This window comes from Leuresthes tenuis, unplaced genomic scaffold, assembly GCF_036924035.1.
Source record: "Leuresthes tenuis unplaced genomic scaffold, fLeuTen1.0.hap1 SCAF_12, whole genome shotgun sequence".
Lineage (NCBI taxonomy): Eukaryota > Metazoa > Chordata > Actinopteri > Atheriniformes > Atherinopsidae > Leuresthes > Leuresthes tenuis.
The window spans coordinates 11221946-11244007 of record NW_027325366.1 but is presented as its reverse complement, the minus strand read 5'-3'; positions in this window follow the sequence as shown (position 1 = coordinate 11244007).

Sequence of the window (22062 nt, the reverse complement as noted above, 5' to 3'; positions counted from 1 at the left end):
AGTTGGAACACACCCTCCGGTCCCCCTTTTTAAAGAGGGGGACCACCACCCCAATCTGCCAGTCCAGAGGCACTGTCCCCCATGTCCACGCGATACTGCAGAGGCGTGTCAGCCAAGACAGCCCTACAACATCCAGAGCCTTGAGAAACTCAGGACGGACCTCATCCACCCCCGGGGCCTTGCCACCGAGGAACTTTTTAACCACCTCAGCAACCTCAGCCCCAGAAATGGGAGGCCCCGTCTCCGAGCTCTCCGACTCTGCCTCTTCCGAGCACGTGTTGGTAGGATTGAGGAGTTCCTCGAAGTACTCCCCCCACCGACTCACAACATCCCTAGTTGAGGTCAGCAAAGCCCCGTCCGCACTGTAAACAGTGTTGACTGTGAGCCGCTTCCCCCCCCTGAGACGCCGGATGGTGGACCAGAATCTTTTCGAGGCCGTCCGGAAATCGTTCTCCATGGTCTCACCGAACTCCTCCCAGGCCCGAGTTTTTGCCTCAGCAACCGCCGAAGCCGCGGCCTTTCTGGCCCCTCGGTACCTATCAGCTTCTTACAGGGTCCCACTGGCCAAAAAGGCCCGATAGAACTCCTTCTTCAGCTTGACGGCTTCCCTCACCACTGGTGTCCACCAGCAGGTTCGAGGGTTGCCGCCACGACAGGCACCGACCACCTTACAGCCACAACTCCGACCAGCTGCCTCGGCAATGGAGTCACGGAACATTCAATGTCCCCCACCTCAAATATGGTTGAAGCTCTGCCGGAGGTGGGAGTTAAAGCTCCTTCTGACGGGGGATTCTGACAAACGCTCCCAGCAGACCCTCACAATACGTTTGGGCCTGCCAGGTCTGATCGGCATCCTCCCCCACCAGCGGAGCCAACTCACCACCAGGTGGTGATCAGTTGACAGCTCCGCCCCTCTCTTCACCCGAGTGTCCAGGACATACGGCCGCAAGTCCGATGATACAACCACAAAGTCGATCATCGAACTGCGGCCAAGGGTGTCCTGGTGCCAAGTGCACATATGGACACCCTTATGCCTGAACATGGTGTTCGTTATGGACAGTCTATGACTGGCACAGAAGTCCAACAACATAACACCACTCTGATTCAGATCGGGGGGGCCGTTCCTCCCAATCACACCCCTCCAGGTCTCACTGTCATTGCCCACGTGAGCATTGAAGTCCCCCAGCAGAATGAGGGAGTCTCCGGTAGGAGCATTCTCCAGTGCCTCCCCCAGAGACTCCAAAAAGGGTAGGTACTCTGAACTGGCATAGGCACAAACAACAGTCAGGACTCGTCCCCCCACCCAAGGCGGAGGGAGGCTACCCTCTCGTTCACTGGGGTAAACCCCAATGTACTGGCACACAACCGGGGGGCAATAAGTATGCCCACACCTGCTCTGCGCCTCTCACCACGGGCAACTCCAGAGTGGAAGAGAGTCCAACCCCTCTCAAGAGTACTGGTTCCAGATCCCAAGCCGTGCGTCGAGGTGAGTCCGACTATATCTAACGGTCTGATGAAGTTTCAACAATAAACAACAAACTTTGTATTATGAGAAAGAACCAGACTCATTCTTTAGGAATCCGAAAATAAGCTCTATTTTACGAGTTATGCACGAATTCGGATTCTCCTATAAAAACGAATTCCTTAACTCAAACCAAGTTAAGACTGCTTTGTCCTTCATATTTATTCATGTCTAATCAAGTTTCAATGATAAACAACGTTGTACTTTGTAGAATGAGAAAGAACTTCTTCAGCAATAAGCATCTCTCGACAAATGACGAAATACAGATTTTGCTATAAAATTAATTGCTATCAGCCTGACTTAAAACTGTTTGTCTTCCTTATTTATCCACTTCAAATCAAGTTTCAACAATTAAAAAAATTTTGTAGTTTGAGAAAGAACAACTTAATCTCGAGCAATCAGTATAAAAAGAGGGTAAGCAAAGGTGCGAATGTCAAACCATACATGATCAAGACAGGGAGCGGAGGTGTTTGGCTGCGACAAGGTGTGAATGTCCACCCATAATTGATGAAAAGCGGGCAACAAGTAGGTGCGAATGCCCAACCATACCTCATCAAAAGCAGGAGTGGATATGTTCGGCTACAAGAAGGTTTGAACGTCTGACCATAGTTTGTAAAAAGCGGGTAAGAAAAGGTTCGAATGCCCGAACATTCACCATCAAAGGAGGGAGCGGAGGTGTTCCGCTGTAAGAAGGTGTGAATGTCCGACCATAGTTGGTAAAAAGCGGGTAAGAAAAGGTTAAAATACCCGACTGTACACAATCAACAGCGGGAACGGAGTTGTTCGGCTACTAAAAGATGTGAAAGTCTGACTATGGTTTGTAAAAAGCGGGTAAGAAAAGGTGCTAATGCCCGACAATGTATGATTAAAAGAGGGAGTGGAGGTTTTCGGCTGTAAGAAGGTCTGAATGTCCAACTATAATTTGTAAAAACCGTGGAAGAAAAGGCTTGAAAGCCCGACTATACACCATCATAAGCGGGAGAGGAGGTGTTCAGCTGCAAGAAGGTGTGAATGTCCACCCATAATTACTGAAAAATGGGTAAGAAAAGGTGCGAATGCCCAAACATACATCATCAAAAGCAGGAGTGGATGTGTTGGGCTACAAGAAGGTTTGAAAGTCCGACCATGGTTTGTAAAAAACGGGTAGGAAAAGGTGCGAATACCCGACAATGTATGATCAAAAGAGGGAGCGGAGGTTTTTGGCTACAAGAAGGTTTGAATGTCCGACCATAGTTTGTAAAAAGCGGGTAAGAAAAGGTTCGAATGCCCAAACATACACCATCAAAAGAGGGAGCGGAGGTGTTCCGCTGTAAGAAGGTGTGAATGTCCGACCATAGTTGGTAAAAAGTGGGTAAGAAAAGGTTAAAATACCCAACTGTACACAATCAATAGCGGGAGCGGAGTTGTTCGGCTACAAGAAGGTGTGAAAGTCCAACCATGGTTTGTAAAAAGCTGCTAAGAAAAGGTTCGAATGCCCGAATATATACCATCAAAAGCGGAAGCGGAGGTGTTCGGCTGCAAGAAGGTGTGAACGTCCGACCAAAGTTTGTAAAAAGCAGTTAAGAAAAGGTTTGAATATCCAACCAAACATAATCAAAAGCGGGAGCAGAGCTGTTCGACTGCAAGTAGGTGTGAATGTCCAGCCATAATTACTCAAAAACGGGTAAGAAAAGGTAGTATTGCCAGACCATACATGATCAAAACAGGGAGCTGAGGTGGTTCAGCTGCAAGGTTTGTAAAAAGCTGCTAAGAAAAGGTTCGAATGCCCGAATATATACCATCAAAAGCGGAAGCGGAGGTGTTCCGCTGTAAGAAGGTGTAAATGTCCGACCATAGTTGGTAAAAAGCGGGTAAGAAAAGGTTAAAATACCCGACTGTACAAAATCAATAGCGGGAGCGGAGGTTTTCGGCTACAAGAAGGTTTGAATGTCCGACCATAGTTTGTAAAAAGCGGGTAAGAAAAGGTTCAAATGCCTGACTATACACCATCAAAAGCGGGAGCGGAGATGTTCCGCTGTAAGACGGTGTGAATGTCCAACCATAGTTGGTAAAAAGTGGGTAAGAAAAGGTTAAAATACCCGACTGTACACAATCAATAGCGGGAGCGGATGTGTTTGGCGACAAGAATGTGTGAAAGTCCGACCATAGTTTTTAAAAAACAGTCGGCCATTCTCACCCTTTCTCATCAGCTTTTTGCAAATTATGATCTGACATTCACACCTACTTGCAGTCGAAAAGCTATGCTCCCGCTTTTGATTATGTTTGGTTGGATATTCAAACCTTTTCTTAACTGCTTTTTACAAACTTTGGTTGGACGTTCACACCTTCTTGTAGCCGAACACATCCACTCCTGCTTTTGATGATGTATGGTTGGGCATTCGCACCTTTTTTATACCCATTTGTCAGGAATAATGGGTGGACATTCACACCTTCTTGCAGCTGAACACCTCCTCTCCCACTTATGATCATGTGCGGTTTGATTTTCGAAAATTTTCTTTCATGTTTTCTAGCAATTATTGATGGACATTTAGACCTTCTTGCAGCTGAACACCTCCGCTCCTGCTTTTGATCATACCTTGTCAGGCATTCGCACCATGTCTTACCCGCTTTTTACAAACTTTAGTCGAACATTTACACCTTTTTGCAGCCGAACACCACCTCTCTTGCTTTTGATGATGTATGGTCCGGCATTGTTTCCTTTTCTAACACATTTTTCAGCAATTATGGTCGGACATTCACACCTACTCAGAGCCGAACACCTCCGCTCCCGCATTTGATGGTGTATAGTCGGGCATTCTCACCCTTTCGCATCAGCTTTTTGCAGATTATGATCTGACATTCACACCTGCTTTTGATAATGTATGGTTGGGCATTCGCACCTTTTTTTACCCATTTTTCAGGAATTATGGGTGGACATTCACACCTTCTTGCAGCTGAACACCTCCTCTCCTTCTTATGATCATGTGCGGATGATATTCGAAAATTTTCTTTCATGTTTTAAAGCAATTATTGATGGACACTCAGACCTTCTTGCAGCTGAACCACTCTGCTCCCGCTTTTGATGGTGTATAGTCGGGCTTTCGAGCCTTTCCTTCCCGGTTTTTACAAATTATGGTTGGACATTCAGACCTTCTTGCAGCCGAACACCTCCGCTCCCTCTTTTGATCATACATTGTCGGGCATTCGAACCTTTTCTTACCAGCTTTTTACAAACCATGGTTGGACTTTCACACCTTCTTGTAGCCGAACAACTCCGCTCCCGCTATTGATTGTGTACAGTCGGGTATTTTAACCTTTTCTTACCCGCTTTTTACCAACTATGGTCGGACATTCACACCGTCTTACAGCGGAACACCTCCGCTCCCGCTTTTGATGGTGTATAGTCAGGCATTTGAACCTTTTCTTACCCGCTTTTTACAAACTATGGTCGGACATTCAAACCTTCTTGTAGCCAAAAAACCTCCGCTCCCTCTTTTGATCATACATTGTCGGGCATTCGCACCTTATCTTACCCGCTTTTTACCAACTATGGTCGGACATTCACACCTTCTTACAGCGGAACACCTCCGCTCCCTCTTTTGATGGTGTATGTTCGGGCAGTCAAACCTTTTCTTACCTGCTTTTTACAAACTATGGTCAGACATTCAACCCTTCTTGGAGCCGAACACATCCACTCCTGCTTTTGATTATGTATAGTTAGGCATTCGCACCTTTTCTTACCCATTTTTCAGTAATTATGGGTGTACATTCACACCTTCTTGCAGCCGAACACCTCCGCTCCCTCTTTTGATCATACATTTTCGGGCATTCGCACCTTTTCTTACCCGCTTTTTACAAACCATGGTCGGACTTTCACACCTTTTAGTAGCCGAACAACTCCGCACCCGCTACTGATTGTGTACAGTCGGGTACTTTAACCTTTTCTTACCCGTTTTTTACCAACTATGGTCGGACATTCACACCTTCTTACAGCGGAACACCTCCGCTCCCTCCTTTGATGGTGTATGTTCGGGCCTTCGAACCTTTTCTTACCCGCTTTTTACAAACTATGGTCAGACGTTCAAACCTTCTTGTAGCCGAACATATCCACTCCTGCTTTTGATGATGTATGGTTGGGCATTCGAACCTACTTGTTGCCCGCTTTTCATTAATTTTGGGTGGACATTCACACCTCGTCTCAGCCAAACACCTCCGCTCCCTGTTTTGATCATGTATGGTTTGACATTCGCACCTTTGCTTACCTTCTTTTTATACTGATTGCTCAAGATTAAGTTGTTCTTTCTCAAACTACAAAATTTTTTAAATTGTTGAAACTTGATTTGAAGTGGATAAATAAGGAAGACAAACAGTTTTAAGTCAGGCTGATAGCAATTAATTTTATAGCAAAATCTGTATTTCGTCATTTGTCGAGAGATGCTTATTGCTGAAGAAGTTCTTTCTCATTCTACAAAGTACAACGTTGTTTATCATTGAAACTTGATTAGACATGAATAAATATGAAGGACAAAGCAGTCTTAACTTGGTTTGAGTTAAGGAATTCGTTTTATAGGAGAATCCGAATTCGTGCATAACTCGTAAAATAGAGCTTATTTTCGGATTCCTAAAGAATGAGTCTGGTTCTTTCTCATAATACAAAGTTTGTTGTTTATTGTTGAAACTTCATCAGACCGTTAGATATAGTCGGACTCTCCTCGACGCACGGCTTGGGATCTGGAACCAGTACTCTTGAGAGGGGTTGGACTCTCTTCCACTCTGGAGTTGCCCGTGGTGAGAGGCGCAGAGCAGGTGTGGGCATACTTATTGCCCCCCCGGCTGTGTGCCAGTACATTGGGGTTTACCCCAGTGAACGAGAGGGTAGCCTCCCTCCGCCTTGGGTGGGGGGACGAGTCCTGACTGTTGTTTGTGCCTATGCGCCAAACAGCAGTTCAGAGTACCTACCCTTTTTGGAGTCTCTGGGGGAGGCACTGGAGAATGCTCCTACCGGAGACTCCCTCATTCTGCTGGGGGACTTCAATGCTCACGTGGGCAATGACAGTGAGACCTGGAGGGGTGTGATTGGGAGGAACGGCCCCCCCGATCTGAATCAGAGTGGTGTTATGTTGTTGGACTTCTGTGCCAGTCATAGACTGTCCATAACGAACACCATGTTCAGGCATAAGGGTGTCCATATGTGCACTTGGCACCAGGACACCCTTGGCCGCAGTTCGATGATCAACTTTGTGGTTGTATCATCGGATTTGCGGCCGTATGTCCTGGACACTCGGGTGAAGAGAGGGGCGGAGCTGTCAACTGATCACCACCTGGTGGTGAGTTGGCTCCGCTGGTGGGGGAGGATGCCGATCAGACCTGGCAGGCCCAAACGTATTGTGAGGGTCTGCTGGGAGCGTTTGTCAGAATCCCCCGTCAGAAGGAGCTTTAACTCCCACCTCCGGCAGAGCTTCAACCATATTTGAGGTGGGGGACATTGAATGGGCCATGTTCCGTGACTCCATTGCCGAGGCAGCTGGTCGGAGTTGTGGCCGTAAGGTGGTCGGTGCCTGTCGTGGCGGCAACCCTCGAACCTGCTGGTGGACACCAGTGGTGAGGGAAGCCGTCAAGCTGAAGAAGGAGTCCTATCGGGCCTTTTTGGCCAGTGGGACCCTGGAAGAAGCTGATAGGTACCGACGGGCCAGACGGGCCGCGGCTTCGGCGCTTGCTGAGGCAAAAACTCGGGCCTGGGAGGAGTTCGGTGAGACCATGGAGAACGATTTCCGGACGGCCTCGAAAAGATTTTGGTCCACCATCCGGCGTCTCAGGGGGGGGAAGCGGCTCACAGTCAACACTGTTTACATTGCGGACGGGGCTTTGCTGACCTCAACTAGGGATGTTGTGAGTCGGTGGGGGGAGTACTTCGAGGAACTCCTCAATCCTACCAACACGTGCTCGGAAGAGGCAGAGTCGGAGAGCTCGGAGACGGGGCCTCCCATTTCTGGGGCTGAGGTTGCCGAGGTGGTTAAAAAGTTCCTCGGTGGCAAGGCCCCGGGGGTGGATGAGGTCCGTCCTGAGTTTCTCAAGGCTCTGGATGTTGTAGGGCTGTCTTGGCTGACACGCCTCTGCAGTATCGCGTGGACATCGGGGACAGTGCCTCTGGACTGGCAGATTGGGGTGGTGGTCCCCCTCTTTAAAAAGGGGGACCGGAGGGTGTGTTCCAACTATAGGGGTATCACACTCCTCAGCCTCCCTGGTAAGGTCTATTCGGGGGTATTGGAGAGGAGGATCCGTCGGATAATCGAGCCTCGGATTCAGGAGATGCAGTGTGGCTTTCGTCCTGGCCGTGGAACAGTGGACCAGCTCTATACCCTCGGCAGGATCCTGGAGGGTGCATGGGAGTTCGCCCAACCAGTCTACATGTGTTTTGTGGACTTGGAGAAAGCGTTCGACCGTGTCCCTCGTGGAGTCCTGTGGGGGGTGCTCCGGGAATATGGAGTGCCGGACCCCTTGATAGGGGCCGTTCGGTCTCTGTATGACCGGTGCCAGAGTTTGTTCCGCATTGCCGGCAGTAAGTCGGATACGTTTCCGGTGAGAGTTGGACTCCGTCAGGGCTGCCCTTTGTCACCGATTCTGTTCCTAACTTTTATGGACAGAATTTCTAGGCGGAGCCAGGGCGTTGAGGGTGTCCCATTTGGCGACCTCAGAATCGGGTCTCTGCTTTTTGCAGATGATGTGGTTCTGTTAGCGGGCGGATCGGTGCGGCGTCTGCAGTGTTGCGGGCTCTGCACCGACCCGTCGTAGTGAAGAGGGAGCTGAGCCAGAAGGCGAAGCTCTCTACTTACTGGTCAATCTACGTTCCCATCCTCACCTATGGTCACGAGTTGTGGGTAGTGACCGAAAGAACAAGATCGCGAATACAAGCAGCCGAAATGGGTTTCCTCCGCAGGGTGTCTGGGCTCTCCCTTAGAGATAGGGTGAGAAGGTCAGTCTTCCGGGAGGGGCTCGGAGTAGAACCGCTGCTCCTCCGCATTGAGAGGAGTCAGATGAGGTGGCTCGGGCATCTGGTTAGGATGCCCCCTGGGCGCCTCCCTGGGGAGGTGTTCCGGGCACGTCCCTCTGGGAGGAGAAACCGGGGGAGACCCAGGACACGTTGGAGAGACTATGTCTCTCGGCTGGCCTGGGAACGCCTCGGGGTCCCCCCGGAAGAGCTGGAGGAAGTGGCTGGGGACAGAGACGTCTGGGTTTCTCTGCTCAAGCTCCTGCCCCCGCGACCCGACCCCCGGATAAGCGGCAGATGATGGATGGATGGATGGATATATCCTCCACCAACCAGACTTACAACTCCCGACTAGGGTAGCAGAATTTCTAAGCATCTGCACCCCAAAACTACTATCAAAAATATATAAATCATTGTCTAAGATAGATGACACAATGTCTCTTCCATCCTCAAAATGGGAGGCAGATTTATCCATCAGTTCTGGTCATAGCTTCTAACCACAAATATGTTTGAACACCTTCATAAAGACTCGAAATCCTAATTTACAGCTCATACAATACAAAACCCTTCATAGAACACACTATACAGGACAAAGGATGTTCAGGATGGGTCTAACACACTCAAACATCTGCTCACATTGCACAGATAACACACCTGATGATTATGCACATGCTTTGTGGTTTTGTGCGCCTGTCCAGAAGTTCTGGCTTGAAGTCTGTGAGGACCTATCAACATGGCTAAAGTGTAGCATCCCTGCATGCCCCACACTGTGCATACTGGGTGACTTAGACAACATCAACATGGAAATTAACTCAGCACACATGGTTCTCACAGTGTTATGTATCGCAAAGAAAACTATTCTCATGAACTGGAAAGCGAAGAACAATCTGTGTATTAACCAGTTTAGAAATTTTCTTTTAGATTATATTAGCATGGAAACAATGTCTGCCTCCTCAAAACATCAATTGGCTGAATTTCATTCTCTCTGGTCCCCTCTGATTAGTTTTATCACATAGTGGTAGTGGTGGGTTGCTGGGTGATGGTGGGTCTCAGGCCCGGGCTGCTGCGACTGGTGTGACCGGGTGGTTTGTTTGATTGTTTTTTTATGTTGTTTGTTTATTTTTTGTAGAGGTCCTCCGGGGTGGGGTTGGGTTGAGTGGGGTGGGGCGGGATGGGTACCTTCTGGGGGTACAGTAGCTCCCGGAATATGGTCGCTGCAGGCCCCGAGCCTGGTGGACATCAGGCCCTCCTGCCCATTGTTGGCTCCCAGGTAGCAGGGATGCCTATTACAGCCAGTCCCTGGCTGCCCTCTCTGGGGGAGAGTAGCTCCCCCGGTATATATCCCCATACCCCTCTCCCTTCTGGCTCCTGTACACAGCACACACTCACACATGAAGGGTTTTGGGGGCGTGTGTGTTCGGTGGGGTGAAGTGGATCGGGCCACGTAGGTGGTCCCCTTTGGTTGCACTCTGCAGTTCCCTGCCCCTGTTTTAATTACACCTTAGACATTACTACTTATCAAACACACTCACACACACACATTAGGTCTTGGGGGGCGGTTATACTGAGTGGCATGTTGTGGGCGGGGCTCTTTGGGTATGTAGGCTGCCCAGAGTGCCGCGCTCCCAGTTCTACAAGTTTGGCTGCCCCTCAATTTTAATTGCTCACTATTAGAAAATATTGAAGAGCCAGAAGGGTGAGGGGAGGGGTCTTCTTCGCACACCCCTGCTTCCTGGTGTCTGCTCGGGGCAGGAGGGGCCAGGAGGATTAATTAATTGTTCTGCTGGTTCGGGGTCTGTGGTGGCTGGGGGGTTGCTGGCCTCCTGGTGTGCCCGCTGCACTACACCCCAGCAGAGTCGAGGGAGGTAGGATGTGTGGATGTGTGGATGTATGGGACGTGAAAGTGTGTGTGGTAATGATTGGGCCTGGATCTGGGACTTGCTGTCGCCTGGCCTGCCTGTGTTTCTCCCGATGGGGCATCAGCGTTGCCTCTCCCCACTGCTCGCGACTTCACCCACCTGTGGGCACGTCTTGACTCCCAGGGCACTTGGCCAGGGGCGCTGGGGCAGGCGCTGACCCACTTTGTGGCTGTCTGGGGCGCTTGGCCCTCCTGGGTATTGGGTGGGGCCTCTGCCGGGGGGTTTGGGGTGCTCGGGCTCCTGGGGCCCAGGTCCAGTGCACGGCCCATGTCTGGGCGGCTGGGGCCTGGCGGGGTCGGTGGGCTGTTGCCCCTGGTTCCCGGAGTGCCTCTGCCCTATGCTTATGGGGGCTCTTTCCGGGGGCTTCCTCTGCAGTCTTCTGGGTGGATGCGTGGTTGCCCCTGCGGTGGGCTGCCTGGGTTCTGTGCTCTGTGGGGGCTGCTGGTGGCCTGGGTCTTGTGGCCCTCTCTGCCTGCTTCTGATTGCTTGGGGGGGCTGTGGATTGTGGCCCTGTACGCTTATACACTCATAACTAAGCACGGTTATCATGTAGGTCCTGTGCCATGGGTGTTGCATGTTCTCACACACACACACACACACACACACACATTCATTAGTCCAGTAGCATGGTCGCTAAGCAGTTGATGTATTATCATGTCGTCTCAGGTCATCTATATCCACAGCTGTGTTGTATGCGATTGCCGCTTCTTGTGCTTGTTTTTGTTTGTTTGTGTGTTTGTTTTTTCTCTGCTTGTCTGCTTTCAGGTGCTCCTGGTGGCGCTAAGGCTGGATTCCCCTCAGAGGCCATGGATTGTTATCTGTTTTGTTTTTTACAGGTGTAGCAGCTGGTTGTCTGGTTTTTGTTTCTATTTTTGTTCTGTTTCCTCTTCTTTCCTCTTCTTCTTTCCTTGTCCCCCGGTCCGGTTCAGTTCAGTTCATGTCATATATTGTAAACAGAAATAAATAAATGGGCATCAAGGGGAGCTTTACATTTATAAAACTTCCCTTGGCAAAGCAAATCTGTTTGGCATCAAAGGTATTCAGACTACAATTCTTCTGACATAATGCTGAACAGGACAAGGGGAAAAAAAAAAAAAAAGGAAAGAAGACAGTTCTGCCGAAAGTCAGGGACTAGACCTGTTCTAAGTTCTATACTTTTTAAAAGGGGCATGTTTATCAACTATGGAATTAGAAGATTTACAAAAATGGTCAAGTGCTAGATCTTCATCTGAGATTTTAACAGTGTCATATAACTATTCAACAGATCAGTTAAAAAAAAGCCTGCTCATGGAGATGTTTCAGGATCTGGATACCAAGCGTGGACCTAATGTTTTCATTTTTGCAATTCTGATACAGGCTATTGAGTAGTGATAACTAACACCAAGTTCAGATACTGCGGATATTCTACCTTTGATTTGTTAAGATTGAGCCAATCAGGGACAACCTTGAAGGATCTCTTTGGTTTTGTAGGATCAGTAATTACCTGAGAAAGGTTGATATTGGTACACACCTTTTTTAAATGATCAGAGGCAGAGTTCAACTTGTTTAAATTAAAATTGCCACACAGAGATTGGGTTTAGGCCACATGCACACAGAATGACATCAACAAATATAAGAAATATTAAACATTTATACATAGATTTTTGAATGCATGTAGAGGAATGATACTTTGAAATGTGCTCATTGCGGAGTTATGATCAGTTGAGTAATGAAGGTTGAACTATTCTGGGAAAGAGGTTCTATTCCCAGCATCATGATGGACACTCCTGATATAGAAGGTTTCGCTAACGCATTGGAATTGTTTTACTATTTTCATATGCATGTGCAATGAAAAATTGCTTGCTGCTGATAAATGCAAAGAAGAACAGCTTACACGTAGATGCTCACATATAGGTTGCTGAATGCAATGAAGACCTGCTTATCCAGTAAAGTTCAATGTCAATGTGTAATATTCAATTAGGATTTGCAAAACAGTGAAGTTAAACAATGAATGGGTCCATAGTCGGTATGAGAAGACTACAGGAATATTTACCTGGGTGTACGTTCAAACAGAGATGAGAAAATCGCGATAAATAATTGTTTGTTTGTTTGTTAGTATGTATATGAATGTTATGTGTATAAACTGTGTTGAGTTATAGTTACTCAGTAGTGTCTCAGTGAAACAACTGACGGGGGAAGCCTTGCGGTGACAACAAAAGCAGTGTTTTACTGATCAGTCAAGTTGCTCCAGTGTACTCCATACAAACTGGTTGGCTACTGAAGGGATAGAAAATGGGGAATTCTTGTTTTAAAGCAAACAAGGAATTAGATGGGAAAAATACATGTTTTAACGGGACCCAGACAATATTAAATACTCAGACAGATGGGATAAGAAGTGTAGTTTTGTAGGAAATCACAAAATTATTACATGAAATTAGTGAAATCAATTGAAGAATGCCTTTCTGAAGAGCTGTTTACCACAGATGAGCAGCTTTGCGACCAAGCACAATGTAGATCGCTTTACTGACAAAATGATCTAATTTAATGGATTGGTTTAGACATGCATAACAGCATTTTAAGAACAAAGAGAGAAACAAAAAGGGACAACGCTTCATGGTGGAAGGTGATGTATAAATAAAAGTGTATATGATGAAGGGGGTGGCAACACCCATTCCGAAATCCCGCCATTCCGACATCCCGCTATTCCGACATCCCACCATTCCGACATACCACCATTCCGACATACCACCATTCCGACATGCAAACGTCCCACCATTCCGACGTTCAAATGTCCCACCATTCCGACAAGGCTTTCTGTATAAGGAAATGTGTGTTACTCAACAGGTGAGTCCCTTCTTTCTGTTCATGCAATTTATATGTTTAACACATGTTTATAGACAAGCGTTATTAAAAACACAAAGTCTCGGCAACTGGAGGAGGAGAAGCAGTCCGCGGTGGTTTTCAATCACACACTCCAATGCCACTTGTTTCAACTTCCGAAAATTTAATCCAGGAAAAAAAGGCTTACAAACATGGACCAAAACGGCTCCATAACACGCACAAGAATCCAAAAGAAACGAAAATTAACTAAAAGAAAGCAAATAAACAGTATGAAGTGGTCAAAATTGGTTTTACGCATGCCTATGTGCGTCTGGCACATGCGTCTTCGGGCTCTCCCACATTGGTTTGTGGATGAAAGCTATATGTTCAGCTGTAATGTCATGTAAAAACAATCTCTACATGACATTTACTCCCAGGTGTGACCAGTTACGTCCTTAAGATATCAACAGGCTGTATAAAGCCTTGCGCAACGAATGTGTGTTTGTGCCAAATGCGCAAAGCCCATCCACGCTTCCCAAAATTGGAGCGAGTACTCATAAGTCACGTGAATGACATGAATAAACGTTTTTACTGCATTTTGTTGTGTTTTATACGTTCTATGCTGTCATTTCTCTCTTCTCCTATTGGCAAGGCAAGGCAGAGTGCTCGCAACTGTGTCCTGTGCCGTAGCCGTGATATCTGTTATTGCAATTATTACTTTTGCATATGATGACAGCGTGCAAAAGACGCATGGGCTCTGTGGAGAGCTCCGCTCCAGCTGGCTGCTGTGACAGCTCACTGACAATGTATTTCTGCTTATTCAGTTTCAGTCTCGCCAGAGTTACATTAATATCTGTATTTTTATATTTGAAATTCAGGGGATTTTGATAATAGATTATTAAAGTTTGTTTGCGAGGCTGTGGCCTCTGCATGTGCAGAGCTTGTGCGACAAACTTTAGGGCGTATTTGCGCCGGCATATCATTAGTGCAAAATGTTTTGGGTAAAAAATAGGCTATTAAAAGGAACTGTCGGAATGGCGGTATGTTAAAAAAAAAAAAAACATACCGCCATTCCGACCATAGGAGGAAAAAAGTGTCGGAATGGTGGGACGTTTGATAAAAAATTAAGTGTCGCCATTCCGACAATTGGAGACCCATGTCGGAATGGCGAGATGTCGGAATGGCAGCATGTAACCATGATGAAGGAGAGACCATTTGAGCAGCACAGCCATTTCGCAGCACAGGGACAGCAGTCCAAGTTACAGGATCTCCAACGTGGTATCACCTGTCACATTGTGTCAAGGCATCAAAAGAAGAAAAAATCACCAAACTCAAGGACAAAAAGAAGAAGACGCCGGTGAACGAAGAGAGAGCACTGACAAACCAGAAATACAAAAGGATTCTCGATATCAAGATCCAGAAGAAGAGGCTAACAATGCCACGAACACTTACGATGCTGGGAATGATGCCAGCAATGAACAGAGAAGAAGATTCAGTGTCATCAATCTGCAACACGTGCCTCTAATGAGGGGGTGAATATAGAATCCTCAACGATTGCAACGTCTCTGGGAACTGTGACAAAAACAAGGTTTAAACCATTTTGATATATATTGTAACCTATTGGCTAAGGAATAGTGCTGAAAATGAGGTAAATCTAATCCACCATTGTCCTTGGTCTTCTGTAGGGTTTTTAAACTAATACGTGGTGGTTTGTTTTTCCACAGAAATTTGGAGATGCATGAATCTAGTTACATAAACCAAGTAGCAGATGGTTTTATGGGGATCATTGAGAACAAATAGTTAACTTTTGGTAGTATCATCATTTTAATGGATGTAATTCTCCCCATAAGTGATATAGGTAAGGACTTCCAACGAGAGAGATCATCCTCTACTGTCTTTAATAATTGCACATAATTTAGCTTTGTTAGCTCTGAGAGCCTGGAGGAAATGTTTATGCCTAAATATCTAATATTTCCTGACTGTAAAGTGATCGCAGGTATATTCTGGACCCTACAGTTAATGGGCAGAACTGTGGTCTTAGACCAGTTGATAGAGTAGTCAGAAAGTGCTGAGAATTTATTTATGAGTGTGATCGTGTGAGTGAGAGACGTCTGTGAGTTCTGAAGGAAAAGTAATACATCATCAGCATAAAGACTTATTTTATGCTCAATATTTTGGGATTAATTACTCACAAACGGGTAAGAAAAGGTAGTATTGCCAGACCATACATGATCAAAACAGGGAGCGGAGGTCGTTCAGCTGCAAGAAGGTGTGAATATCCAACTAAAGTTTATAAAAAGCGGGTAAGACAAGGTGCGAATGCCCGACAATGCATGATCAAAAGAGGGAGCGGAGGTTTTCGGCTGTAAGGTCTGAATGTCCAACCATAATTTGTAAAAACCGGGGACAAAAAGGCTCGAAAGCCTGACTATACACTATCAAAAGCGGGAGCGGAGGTGTTCAGCTGCAAGAAGGTCTGAATGTCCACCAATAATCACTGAAAAATGGTTAAGAAAAGGTGCGAATAGCCAACCATACATCATCAAAAGCAGGAGCGGATGTGTTCGGCTACAAGAAGGTTTGAATGTCCGACCATAGTTTGTAAAAGGCGGGTAAGAAAAGGTTTGAATGCCCGAACATAGACCATCAAAAGAGGGAGCGGAGGTGTTCCGCTGTAAGAAGGTGTAAATGTCCGACCATAGTTGGTAAAAAGCGGGTAAGAAAAGGTTAAAATACCCGACTGTACACAATCAATAGCGGGAGCGGAGTTGTTTGGCTACAAGAAGGTGTGAAAGTCCGACCACGGTTTGTAAAAAGCGGGTAAGAAAAGGTTCGAATGCCCGAATATATACCATCAAAAGTGGAAGTGGATGTGTTCGGCTGCAAGAAGGTGTGAACGTCCGACCAAAGTTTGTAAAAAGCAGTTAAGAAAAGGTTCGAATATCCAACCAAACATAATCAAAAGCGGGAGCAGAGCTGTTCGACTGCAAGTAGGTGTGAATGTCAGATCATAATTTGCAAAAAGCTGATGAGAAAGGGTGAGAATGCCCGGCTATACACCATCAAATGTGGGAGCGGAAGTGTTCGGCTGTGAGTAGGTGTGAATGTCCAACCATAATTGCTGAAAAATGTGTTAGAAGAGACTAGAATGCCGGACAAGACATTATCAAATGCGGGAGCGGAGTTGTTCGGCTGTGAGTAGGTGTGAATCTCCGAGCATAGTTTGTAAAAAGGGGGTAAGAATAGGTTCGAATGCCCGAACATACACTATCAAAACAGGGAGCTGAGGTGGCTCAGCTGCAAGGTTTGAATGTCTGACTATAGTTTGTAAATAAGGTGCGAATGCCCAACAATGTATAATCAAAAGAGGGAGCGGAGGTTTTCGGCTACAAGAAGGTTTGAATGTCCGACCATAGTTTGTAAAAAGCGGGTAAGAAAAGGTTCAAATGCCTGACTATACACCATCAAAAGCGGGAGCAGAGGTGTTCCGCTGTAAGACGGTGTGAATGTCCGACCATATTTGGTAAAAAGCGGGTAAGAAAAGGTTAAAATACCCGACTGTACACAATCAATTGCGGGAGAGGAGGTGTTCAGCTGCAAGAAGGTGTGAATGTCCACCCATAATTACTGAAAAATGGGTAAGAAAAGGTGCGAATGCCAAACCATACATTATCAAAAGCAGGTGTGAATGTCAGATCATAATTTGCAAAAAGCTGATGAGAAAGGGTGAGAATGCCCGACTATACACCATCAAATGCGGGAGCGGAGTTGTTCGGCTGTGAGTAAGTGTGAATCTCCGACCATAATTGCTGAAAAATGTGTTAGAAAAGGTAAGAATGCCCGTCCATACATCATCAAAAGCGGGAGAGGTGGTGTTCGGCTGCAAGTAGGTGTGAATGTCCAGCCATAATTACTAACAAACGGGTAAGAAAAGGTAGTATTGCCAGACCATACATGATCAAAACAGGGAGCGGAGGTGGTTCAGCTGCAAGAAGGTGTGAATGTCCGACTAAAGTTCAAATATATTAACAAAAGCGGGAGGAGAGGTCTTCGGATGAGAGTGGTTGAGAATTTCCAACCATAATCTATAAAATGCGGTGAAAAAAAAGGTGTGATAGAACACTAAAAGGTGGAGCGGAAGTGTTCGGCTGCAAGAAGGTGTGAATGTCCGACTATATTTGGTGAAAAGCAGGTGAAGCAAGGTCTGAATGCCCAACCTTACATCATCAAAAGCGAGATCAGAGGTGTTTGGCTGCATGAAGGCCATAGTTTGCCAAAAGCGGGTAAGCTGCGAATGACCAACTAAATATCAACAAAAGGTCTTCGGATGCAAGTGGGTGTGAATATCCCACCAAGTATGGTGGAGAGGAAGCTGTGAACAGCCGACCATAGTTGGCAAAAAACGGGTGAGAAAAGGAGCGAATGTCCAACCATACATGATCAAAACAGGGAGCGGAGGTGTTTGGCTGTGACAAGGTGTAAATGTCCGACCATAGTTGGTAAAAAGCGGGTAAGAAAAGGTTAAAATACCCGACTGTACACAATCAATAGCGGGAGCGGAGTTGTTTGGCTACAAGAAGGTGTGAAAGTCCGACCACGGTTTGTAAAAAGCGGGTAAGAAAAGGTTCGAATGCCCGAATATATACCATCAAAAGTGGAAGTGGATGTGTTCGGCTGCAAGAAGGTGTGAACGTCCGACCAAAGTTTGTAAAAAGCAGTTAAGAAAAGGTTCGAATATCCAACCAAACATAATCAAAAGCGGGAGCAGAGCTGTTCGACTGCAAGTAGGTGTGAATGTCAGATCATAATTTGCAAAAAGCTGATGAGAAAGGGTGAGAATGCCCGGCTATACACCATCAAATGTGGGAGCGGAAGTGTTCGGCTGTGAGTAGGTGTGAATGTCCAACCATAATTGCTGAAAAATGTGTTAGAAGAGACTAGAATGCCGGACAAGACATTATCAAATGCGGGAGCGGAGTTGTTCGGCTGTGAGTAGGTGTGAATCTCCGAGCATAGTTTGTAAAAAGGGGGTAAGAATAGGTTCGAATGCCCGAACATACACTATCAAAACAGGGAGCTGAGGTGGCTCAGCTGCAAGGTGTGAATGTCTGACTATAGTTTGTAAATAAGGTGCGAATGCCCAACAATGTATAATCAAAAGAGGGAGCGGAGGTTTTCGGCTACAAGAAGGTTTGAATGTCCGACCATAGTTTGTAAAAAGCGGGTAAGAAAAGGTTCAAATGCCTGACTATACACCATCAAAAGCGGGAGCAGAGGTGTTCCGCTGTAAGACGGTGTGAATGTCCGACCATATTTGGTAAAAAGCGGGTAAGAAAAGGTTAAAATACCCGACTGTACACAATCAATAGCGGGAGAGGAGGTGTTCAGCTGCAAGAAGGTTTGAATGTCCACCCATAATTACTGAAAAATGGGTAAGAAAAGGTGCGAATGCCAAACCATACATTATCAAAAGCAGGTGTGAATGTCAGATCATAATTTGCAAAAAGCTGATGAGAAAGGGTGAGAATGCCCGACTATACACCATCAAATGCGGGAGCGGAGTTGTTCGGCTGTGAGTAAGTGTGAATCTCCGACCATAATTGCTGAAAAATGTGTTAGAAAAGGTAAGAATGCCCGTCCATACATCATCAAAAGCGGGAGAGGTGGTGTTCGGCTGCAAGTAGGTGTGAATGTCCAGCCATAATTACTAACAAACGGGTAAGAAAAGGTAGTATTGCCAGACCATACATGATCAAAACAGGGAGCGGAGGTGGTTCAGCTGCAAGAAGGTGTGAATGTCCGACTAAAGTTCAAATATATTAACAAAAGCGGGAGGAGAGGTCTTCGGATGAGAGTGGTTGAGAATTTCCAACCATAATCTATAAAATGCGGTGAAAAAAAAGGTGTGATAGAACACTAAAAGGTGGAGCGGAAGTGTTCGGCTGCAAGAAGGTGTGAATGTCCGACTATATTTGGTGAAAAGCAGGTGAAGCAAGGTCTGAATGCCCAACCTTACATCATCAAAAGCGAGATCAGAGGTGTTTGGCTGCATGAAGGCCATAGTTTGCCAAAAGCGGGTAAGCTGCGAATGACCAACTAAATATCAACAAAAGGTCTTCGGATGCAAGTGGGTGTGAATATCCCACCAAGTATGGTGGAGAGGAAGCTGTGAACAGCCGACCATAGTTGGCAAAAAACGGGTGAGAAAAGGAGCGAATGTCCAACCATACATGATCAAAACAGGGAGCGGAGGTGTTTGGCTGTGACAAGGTGTGAATGTCCACAAAAATTAATGAAAAGCGGGCAACAAGTAGGTTTGAATGCCCAACCATACATCATCAAAAGCAGGAGTGGATGTGTTCGGCTACAAGAAGGTTTGAATGTCCGAGCATAGTTTGTAAAAAGCGGGTAAGAAAAGGTTCGAATGCCCAAACATACAACATCAAAAGAGGGAGCGGAGGTGTTCCGCTGTAAGAAGGTGTGAATGTCCGACCATAGTTGGTAAAAAACGGGTAAGAAAAGGTTAAAATACCCGACTTTACACAATCAATAGCGGGAGCGGATGTGTTTGGCTACAAGAATGTGTGACAGTCCGACCATGGTTTGTAAAAAACGGGTAAGAAAAGGTGCGAATGCCCGACAATGTATGATCAAAAGAGGGAGCGGAGGTTTTCGGCTACAAGAAGGTTTGAATGTCCGACCATAGTTTGTAAAAAGCGGGAAAGAAAAGGTTCAAATGCCTGACTATACACCATCAAAAGCGGGAGCGGAGGTGTTCGGCTACAAGAAGGTGTGAAAGTTCAACCATGGTTTGTAAAAAGCTGCTAAGAAAAGGTTCGAATGCCCGAATATATACCATCAAAAGCGGAAGCGGAGGTGTTCGGCTGCAAGAAGGTGTGAACGTCCGACCAAAGTTTGCAAAAAGCAGTTAAGAAAAGGTTCGAATGCCCGAATATATATAATCAAAAGCGAGAGCAGAGCTGTTCGACTGCAAGTAGGTGTGAATGTCCAGCCATAATTACTCACAAACGGGTAAGAAAAGGTAGTATTGCCAGACCATACATGATCAAAACAGGGAGCTGAGGTGGTTCAGCTGCAAGATGTGAATGTCTGACTATAGTTTGTAAAAAGCGGGTAAGACAAGGTGCGAATGCCCGACAATGTATGATCAAAAGAGGGAGTGGAGGTCTTCGGCTGCAAGGTCTGAATGTCTAACCATAATTTCTAAAAACCGGGTAAGAAAAGGCTCGAAAGCGCGACTATACACAATCAAAAGCGGGAGCGGGAGGTTTTCAGCTGCAAATCCTTCACTCAAACCAAGTGAAAACTGCTTTGTCCTTCATATTTATCAATGTCTACATTGACTTCAACAAAGAACAACACTGGATTTTGCAGTAGAAGAAAGAGCATCACTGAAGGATCAGTAATCCGAGAATAAGCTTATTTTCATACGTTCTGCATGATTTGGGATTTTATGTATAAAATGAATTCCTTCACTCAAACCAAGTTAAAACTGCTTTGTCCTTCATATTTATCAATGTCTAGATCGACTTCAACAAAGAACAACATTGTATTTTGCAGTAGAAGAAAAAGCAACACTGAAGGATCAGGAATCCGAGAATAAGCTTCTTTTCATACGTTTTGAATGATTTGGGATTTTATGTATAAAATGAATTCCTTCACTCAAACCAAGTGAAAACTGCTTTGTCCTTCATATTTATCAATGTCTAGATTTACTTCAACAAAGAACAACATTGTATTTTGCAGTAGTAGAAAGAGCAACACTTGAAGGAACAGGAATCCGAGAATAAGCTTATTTTCATACGTTCTGCATGATTTGGGATTTTATGTATAAAATGAATTCCTTTACTCAAACTATGTTAAAACTACTTTGTCCTTCATATTTATCAATGTCTAGATTGACTTCAACAAAGAACAACATTGTATTTTGCAGTAGAAGAAATAGCAACACTGAAGGATCAGGAATCCGAAAACACGCTTATTTTCATACGTTCTGCTTGATTTGGGATTTTGCTATAAAATTATTTCCTTCACTCAAACAAAGTGGAAACTGCTTTGTCCTTCATATTTATCAATGTCTATATCGATTTCAACAAAGAACAAGGCTGTATTTTGCAGTATAGGAAAGAGTATAGGAAAGAGGAGGATCAGGAATCCGAGAATAAGCTTACTTTCATGAGTCCTGCACGATTTCGGATTTTCCTATAAAATGAATTGCTTTGCTCAAACCAAGTTAAAATTGCTTTGTCCTTCATAGTTATCCGTGTCTAAAATGTATCAAGCATAAAGTTCCTCATATTACCCTGAATGAGAAAGAAGCATCCCTTAGGTTGAGCAATACGTTCCTTTTGCGGAGTTATGCATGATTTCGGATTTTGCTATAAAATTCATTCCTTCACACCTTTTTTTTTTCACCGCATTTTATAGATTATGGTTGGAAATTTCAACCACTCTAATCCGAAGACCTCTCCTCCCACTTTTGTTAATATATTTGAACTTTACTTGGACATTCACCCCTTTTTGCAGCTAAACCACCTCCGCTCCCTGTTTTGATCATGTATGGTCTGGCAATACTACATTTTCTTACCCGTTTGTGAGTAATTATGGCTGGATATTCACACCTACTTGCAGCTGAACACAATCTCTCTCGCTTTTAATTATGTTTGGATATTCGAACCTTTCTTTACTGCTTTTTGCCAACTTTGGTCGGACGTTCACACCTTCTTGCAGCCGAACACCTCCGCTTCCGCTTTTGATGGTATATATTCGGGCATTCGAACCTTTTCTTAGCAGCTTTTTACAAACCATGGTTGGACTTTCACACCTTCTTGTAG